Source organism: Echinops telfairi, unplaced genomic scaffold, assembly GCF_000313985.2.
Source record: "Echinops telfairi isolate 266 unplaced genomic scaffold, ASM31398v2 ScPeMD7_1;HRSCAF=3_0, whole genome shotgun sequence".
In the NCBI taxonomy this organism is placed as follows: Eukaryota; Metazoa; Chordata; class Mammalia; order Afrosoricida; family Tenrecidae; genus Echinops; species Echinops telfairi.
The window spans coordinates 28,870,886-28,878,859 of NW_022103896.1; positions in this window are offsets into that span (position 1 = coordinate 28,870,886).

Here is a 7,974-nt window from a genome sequence, read left to right on the forward strand (position 1 = left end):
ATGAATCAGTATTAACTCAACGGCAGGAGTTTTTGCATCGGATTTACTCAAAGCAGCACTAATTTGACTTAATGACTTCTATCTCACATATTTTTAATTGGATGAACTTTTATTTTACAGATATAAAATTGAAGATAAAAATGTTTAAACAATTTACAGTGTTCGTATGTTCGGTTACTAACCTAGAGTTCCGCAGTTCAAAACCAATAGCCCACTTGTGGGAGAAAGAGGAGGCTGTAAAGAGTAACAGTGAAGGAAGCACGAGAGTGCAGTTCTATATGGTGCTGTAGGGTTGCTATGAGGTGGAAATGATTTGATGGCCATGAGTTTATTTATTTTTATTTATTTTGGCCTATGTTGAAACAGCAAAGTCATTAAGCTCTACATTCAGACTATTTCAGGAACTAAATCTAAACTTCCTTCACAAAATTACAGTATTTCAAATGTGCATATTGAGCTAGAGCACACTGTGTGCTTAATTAATCTATTTTTAAAATAAAAGCAATTAAGAAAACAAAATAAAGCTTGCATATATTGAGTAATAGTTATATTTCCAAATAAATATCAAGTACCATAACTTAGAAGCAGACTCAAAACTACCTAAATGCATAGCCCATATTCTTTCAACTTTGCAATGCAATACTCCCTAAAGAATTCTTGTACATGTAAAAGCTAAATAAAATTTTAACATAGCATATTTCTTGAATGGCTTTAATAGACCATTTAAATTAAAAATATCAACAACCAGTTGATTCCAGCATATAGTGACTCTATGGAACAGATTAGAACTTCCACACGAAGGTTTCCAATTTGTAATCTTAATGGAAGGAGATGCTGCATCGTTCTCTTACATTGCAGTGGGGGAGATCAGCCCATCTGCCAAACACTCATTTAGTAGCTGAACACTTAACCACAGCTCCACGGGGGCACTGATACATCATCAGGTCACTGACGTCATTACTAACCAGGTTTTACAGAGTTTGAGGTCCACATGGCCTCATCAGCATATTCCTTCTGCTCCAGATACATAACAAAGAAGCACTGTTTCTACTCTGGCACAACAAAGAAGTAGCAACCACCGAGTTAGCCATTTCATGTTTGCCACCATCCATTTTCACCAGCCAAATGTCAATATAGTACTGCAGACCAGCAGAGAAATATTTACTTAAGCAAATACATGCTCACCAGTGTCCATTTGAAAAGCGAGGAAAATCGCAGAGTAACTTAACTCCACAGATGGGAGTGAATGTAGATAACAGAATAAGCACTTTGAGGGATGTGGCCTGACATGCGCTATGATTATAGAATATTGCTTTTTCCAGGTGGGAAAATTAAATTTGGGTAAAGATCCCTAAGTACAAGGGAACAAAAATTGCCCTTTAATTCTCTTACATGTAATGCTCTTTAACTTCCTTGCATTTAAAAGTCTTTGGCAATCATGCAATAATCAAAACACTTCAGCAACTTCCTAACTAGGAAACTTAACACCTACTTACGCTATTGTTAGCTCCAGTAGTTCAAAGAATGCAAAGTCAATAGCAATTAGGAAAGAAAACCTTTGAGAAAGGGAAAGATAGCTATAAAACACCTAATTGTTTCTCTTAAAGCCTATTCCCTTGGTACCTCCAAATGCTAATGAAATGTCATTTCCCCATGACAAGCAGAACACAAGGTCTTTCTCTTCTTGAATAGGAAAATGATTTGTAAGGCATACTGTGACAACGTATGTAATACCCTTCATTATACAACTTGCATTATTCTAATGTTAGTGGATTATAATTAATGTGTAAGTGAATCTAGAAGCTTAACCCTTAGCTTTTATTTGTTGCTTAGCAACCATCAAACTGAGTGAACCAATGCTATGGAGTTATTGAGTTTGGATTGCTCTCTCTGGAGTCTTTTAAGCATTCTCTCCATGTAATTTAGGGGATGCAAACTTGCCCTGTTAATGGAAAAAAACCTTTTGAAATAAATCTGAACCCATATAAAGGCAGCTCCATTGTAAAAATTTTATTATAGTAAATATGTCAATTATTTTTCAAGAGTACGCTGAATTCCACCCCAGAATTTCTTAATTACCAATAAAGGGAAAAATCAGTGCTAATTGCTCTTTATGGTACAAATGTAATGATTTTGTTCTTTCCTTGAATCTCGGCAGAACCAGCAGATGCAACTCTCTGGGCATCCCATATGGTCACAGGAGCATTCCTGACGCTACAGATGCAAAGGAAAGGCAAAGAGGGCAGTTATCCAAAAAAGTGTCAGGCCCAAATTTCTTCTACTAAAATGTAAAGAAAATAAAAAGCATGGGGTTTTATTGTGCCAAATTGTCCAGATAATTATATGGAATTGTGCTCTCATTTTCTGAGTATTTGGGGCCTAAACAGCATAATGACTACTTTTAGAAGCCTTTAAAGGTCAGTTAGAAAACTGATCTGAGGAAATTAAAAGTCAAATGTCTATATAAGATTACATGATACTCTCTGTGTGTCTCACTTTCTCCTTTCTTTCTAATATTGTAATTCTATAAGTTATTCGTTTTCAGGTTTTTTCCCACAGAGAGATAAGCACATAAAGGCATTTCTCTAGAGTTCTAACAAACTAAAATAAAATGCAACGATACATGTTACTGGCACCCACTTCCGTTTTAGTGAATGCTATGGAGAAAAGGGGACTATAGATGCTCATTGAATATCTTCCTCCTCCATCAGCAGCCAATGAAATATTGGGTTGGCTACTACTATTTCCATTTGTTTTGTTTTAAAGAACACTATTAGAAGGCCAGTGAATGATTTGTCTCTTCTAGCTAAGTCTCTGTAACTCCCAACAAATGAGCTTTTCCTGCAGGATCGGAATAAGAAGGTTAAAGAAGACACTGCTAGGATTCACCTGTGAGTAATTATCCACAGGAGTCACTGGATTGCCATCCTGCTGGGTATAAAAATGAGCCTCTGAGAAGCAGAAGGTGGGAATTTCACTACCAGTGGGAGCCAGGAGTGGAGCACATCACCTGGACCCTGAGAATCCTTTAAGAGAAACTCCTTCATACAAAAGAAGCTTTGATACCTGAGGAGTGAAAGTGCAGCAGTCGAGGCAGCGGAAACAGGAACCAGAGCGTGAATCAGAGTAAAGGTCTTCCTGGCCCAAAGAGCAAGGAAAGCTGAGTGCTCATGGGGCAGGAGAGAGAACAACTATGAATCAAGAGTTTCAGGTGACTTCTCTCAAATTTTGTATGAGAAAATGTACATATCTCTGCACATGTTGCAGTGTAGCACAAAAACTAGATCAATGGTCTATTAATCCCCTGAATTTATATGACCTCCATTTTATAACCTTTAGTTTATATGACTATTTTAAAAAACATACGCCAACAGAATTGATATCTACAAGTCAAGAAGTTCATACTTTAAAATTTCTGCTATCCACAGAACTATGGAAATAGACAATAACGGATTTTAATGTTTCCAAATTATGTAGAAGTATTGACTAAGAATGGAATATAATACATAGCAATTAACTGTCCAAATTTATGGTAACAAAATTTTGGCTTGATATAAAACAGTTATATCAAATTTACTTTGCAATTTATTCAGAAAGAGTTAGAAAGAGCAATAGCATAGCCATGTATTAATTGTATCCACGGTGCTACTGAAACAGCACTGAAGGTGCTCTATTTCCTGGTCTTAATATTATAGTTAGTGTGCAATCCACTTATAATGAAGCTATCAATAGCAATCGCCCATGAAGTACTTGCTTACTAATGAAAAGGTCTGCAATTAGAAGTTCCAGCCACTCCCCAGGAGAAAATGTGGCAACTCACCTTCCTTAAGTATTGACAACTTGGAAACCCTGAAGAGACATTATAGTCTGTCCCCCAGGGTCACTGAGTCAAAATTAAATTGTCTGATTTAAAAAGGGATTTGTAAGTATGTGGTTATGCAAAAATTTGTAAATATACAGATACAATTGGACAACTAAAAGTAATCCTACACTTAAATAAATGTCACTTAAAGACCTACAGGTAATGCATAGATTACAGAACATCATTAATTATCACATGCCGGTAAATTTTTGTTGAAGATTATCCAACAGCAGTTGCAGAACATTGACAGGGAGCTGCCAGGGGTTCAGTCCAGATTGAGAAGAAGACATGGAACAAGGAACATGATTGCTGATGTCAGATGGATGTTGGCTAAAAGCAGAGGATACCAGGAAGATATTTACGTGTGTTTCATATGCTATTCCAAGGTATTCGACTGTGTGGATCATAAAAAACTATGGATAGCCTTTGAGAAGAATAGGAATTCCAGAACAATTCATTGTACTCATGTAGAACCTGCACATGGATCCAGAGGGAGTTATGAGAACAGAATAAGAAATGCTGCATTGTTTGAAATCAGGAAACCAGGAAATGTCTGATTCGGGATTAGATCCTCTCACCATACTTATTCAATCTGTATGTTGAGCAACTTGTATTATAGAAAGAAGAATGTGGCATTAGGTTTGGAGGAAGGCTTTCTTAACAGATGACACATGCAGATGACACACTTTGCTTGCTGAAACTGAGGAGGACTTGAAGCACTTGCTGATCAATGATTTCAGTCTTCAGTATGGAGTAGAACTCAATGTAAAGATCAAAATCCTCACAACTGCACCAATAGACAACATCGTGATAAACAGAGGAAATTGAATTTGTTAAGGATTTCATCACTCTTGGGTCCACAGTCAACGCTCATAGAAGCAGCAGTCAAGAGATTAATTATACTTTGCCCTAGGTGAATCAGCTGCACAAGACGCCTTTTAAGTGCTGAAAAGGAGGGATTTTACTTTGAGGATTAAAGTGCACTTGACCCAAGCCAGGATATTTCCAATCCATCATCTGCGTGTGAAAGTTGGGCACTGAAAAGGAAGAATCACTGCATGTGAATTGTGGTGCTGGATGAGAATCGTGAAAGCCCGCAGACTGCCCAAAGAAAGAAAAAGCAACTCTGTCCTGGAAGAACTGAGGCAAGGCTGGTGAGACTTCATCTCGCATACTTTGCACACGCGGGCGGTCAGGAGGGACCAGACCCTAGAAAAGGACCATGCTTGATAGAGGGCAGTGGAAAAAGATGAATGCCCTCGAGAAGATGGATTCCTAGAGCATGGTTCTCAATCTGTGGGTTGCGACCCCTTTGGGGGATTGAACGACCCTTTCACAGGGGTCGCCTAAGACCATCCGAAGAACCATCTCCTCCACCCATCTCCAGGTGGGTCCGCCCACATGCAGATACACCCACATTCGAGTACTGGTGTGAAGACTGTTACCTATGCTACACCATGCTTCAAGACCAAATTTCATTTATTAGTAATTATAAATAAATATTTCACAGTATATAATTACATATTGTTTAGTGATTGATCACTATGCTTTCATTACGTTCAAATTGTAACAATGAAAATACATCCTGCTTCTCAGATATTTACATTATAATTCATCACAGTAGCAAAATTACAGTTATGAAGTAGCAACAAAAATAATGTTATGATTGGGGGTAACTACAACATGAGGACCTGCATTACAGGGCTGCGGCATTAGGAAGGATGAGAACCACTGTACTAGCATGTCTGTAATGATAGGTTCACATAAGAACAACTGTGAGGATGGTGCAAGACCAGAACTATATTTGTTTCTATTGTACATAAGGTCACTATGAGCCAGAATGAACGGAGCAATACCTGACACCATAGAGAATCTAGAATATGTTCAACCAAAGAGAATAAATGATCAATTTGTCTCCAATGCTGCCTAGTGAACAGTGACTGATTGTACTGGCTTTTTAAAAATTAACTTTGGCAGACAAAACCATCAAGAGAAGAAAGCATATTAGATTTTCATTCCTAATCGTATTAACCATTTACCAGTTACCTCCGTTTTCCAGTACTAATTACTCACATATGCCCGACCACCTTTGATAGCAATTCCACATCACAGCGAAATTTATGTTCAGAAAAAGGGTGCATAATAACTGATATACTTAATGCCCATTAGGTAGTTTTATTATTTCATGTTATAGATAGATGGATAAATACTAGACTAATGGAATAAAATATGATATACAAGTAACAACGGAGCCCTGGTGGGGTAGAGGTTAGGAGGAGGGCTGCAATCCACATGGCCAGCGATTTGAAAGCAGCAGCAGTTCCGCGGAGAAGGACTGGGCTGCAATCCTCCCATCAACGACAGCCTCAGGAACCCTCACGGGGTCGGGATGAGCCCACACTGACTCAATGGCAGGGAGTATACAAATATACTAATATCAGAAAAGGTAGACACTATGAAAAAGACTAGCACGAGTAGCAGACAAGAAACGTTCATATTGATTAAATGTACATACAATATTAATATATTGAAGCATAGCAATTATAAATGAATATACACCCCATAATAAATACCACATTACATAAAATTATAAATGACACAAGGGAAAAAGAGAAGTAGATGTTTCAAAGAAAATGGTTGAAAATTTCAATAATTCACTCTTAATAATTTTATGGAGCAACTCGAGAGCAAATCAGCAAGCATGTAGAATTAAAATCAATATTATTAGCTTATTTGTGCTAACATTTATAGAATGAATCAACTGAGCACTGAAGAATAAACCTTCTTTGCAATGTAAATGTAAATGGAACCTTCAGACTACATGTTAGAAACCAAAGTACTTTCAATTCACTACAAAAAACAAGGACCAACACAGGTATGTTCTCCAACAATGATGGAATTAAATTAATGTCCCATCACAAAAGAAATACGGGGGAAAGAATCAAGTGGCAGGGAGCTAAACAAACTAAATGTCAATAGGCTATAATTTAACATGAAGTCAAAACAACATGTCACAATGTATAAGAAAAAACAAAGATGTGCTTTAAAGGCAATGTGTAGCTTTTGACATCTATATTAGAAAAGAAAGATCTTAAATCAATAAATTAAGCTTCCACTTTGACACGAGGCAAACATACCAAATCCAAATTAAGTCGAGAGAAGGAAATAGTGGTGTGGTGGCTTCTGAGTTGGGCTGCTAATGACAAGATCAGCAATTCTACATCAGCAGCTGCTCCGAGGGAGAAAGCTGAGGTTGGCCAGTAAAGACTGACAGCGGGAACGTCTACCGTGTCCCACAGGGTTGCTATGGATTAGAACTGATCAGATGACTGTGCGTTTGGAGTTTTGGTATGAGTGGGGAAATCCATGAAATACTAGATGATATTTTTTTTAAATCACTAAACAGAATATCGATAAAATTCACAAACCTTTAGCTAGACTGACAAAGAAAGGAAGGAAGGAAGGAAGGAAGGAAAGAAGAAAAGAAAGAAGGGCAAAAATGACCAAAGGGCAAAATCACCAATAACGGAGTAGGACTGAGTTGGGTGGGGTAGGGAGGCAATATTATTGACCCTATAGATAGATAGTAAATGTAATGTGAGGAAATAGAGGAATGCCATAAAGAAACATGCTAGCAAATTACAATGTAAACAATATGGAATATCTTCTAGACTAGCAAAATTACCTGACGTAATTGAAGAAGAAATAGATTAATTAAACAGATCAATAACATGTAACTGTATTCAATTAGTAATTATGAATATTTTCACCAATAAAAGTCCAGCCCCAAATGGTCTCATTGTTAGGCTGTGGCAGATATTTCAACAGAAAGTAAAGCCAAACGTTCAAAATGACTTTCCGAAGCTAGAAGAAGAAGGACCCTCAGCAATGCATGGTGTTCATTAAGTCAGAGTCCCACTGATCCCAAACCACAAATCAGAGTCCCACTGATTCCAAACCACAAATCAGAGTCCCACTGATCCCAAACCACAAATCAGAGTCCCACTGATCCCAAACCACAAATCAGAGTCCCACTGATTCCACACCACAAATCAGAGTCCCACTGATCCCAAACCACAAATCAGAGTCCCACTGATCCCAAACCACAAATC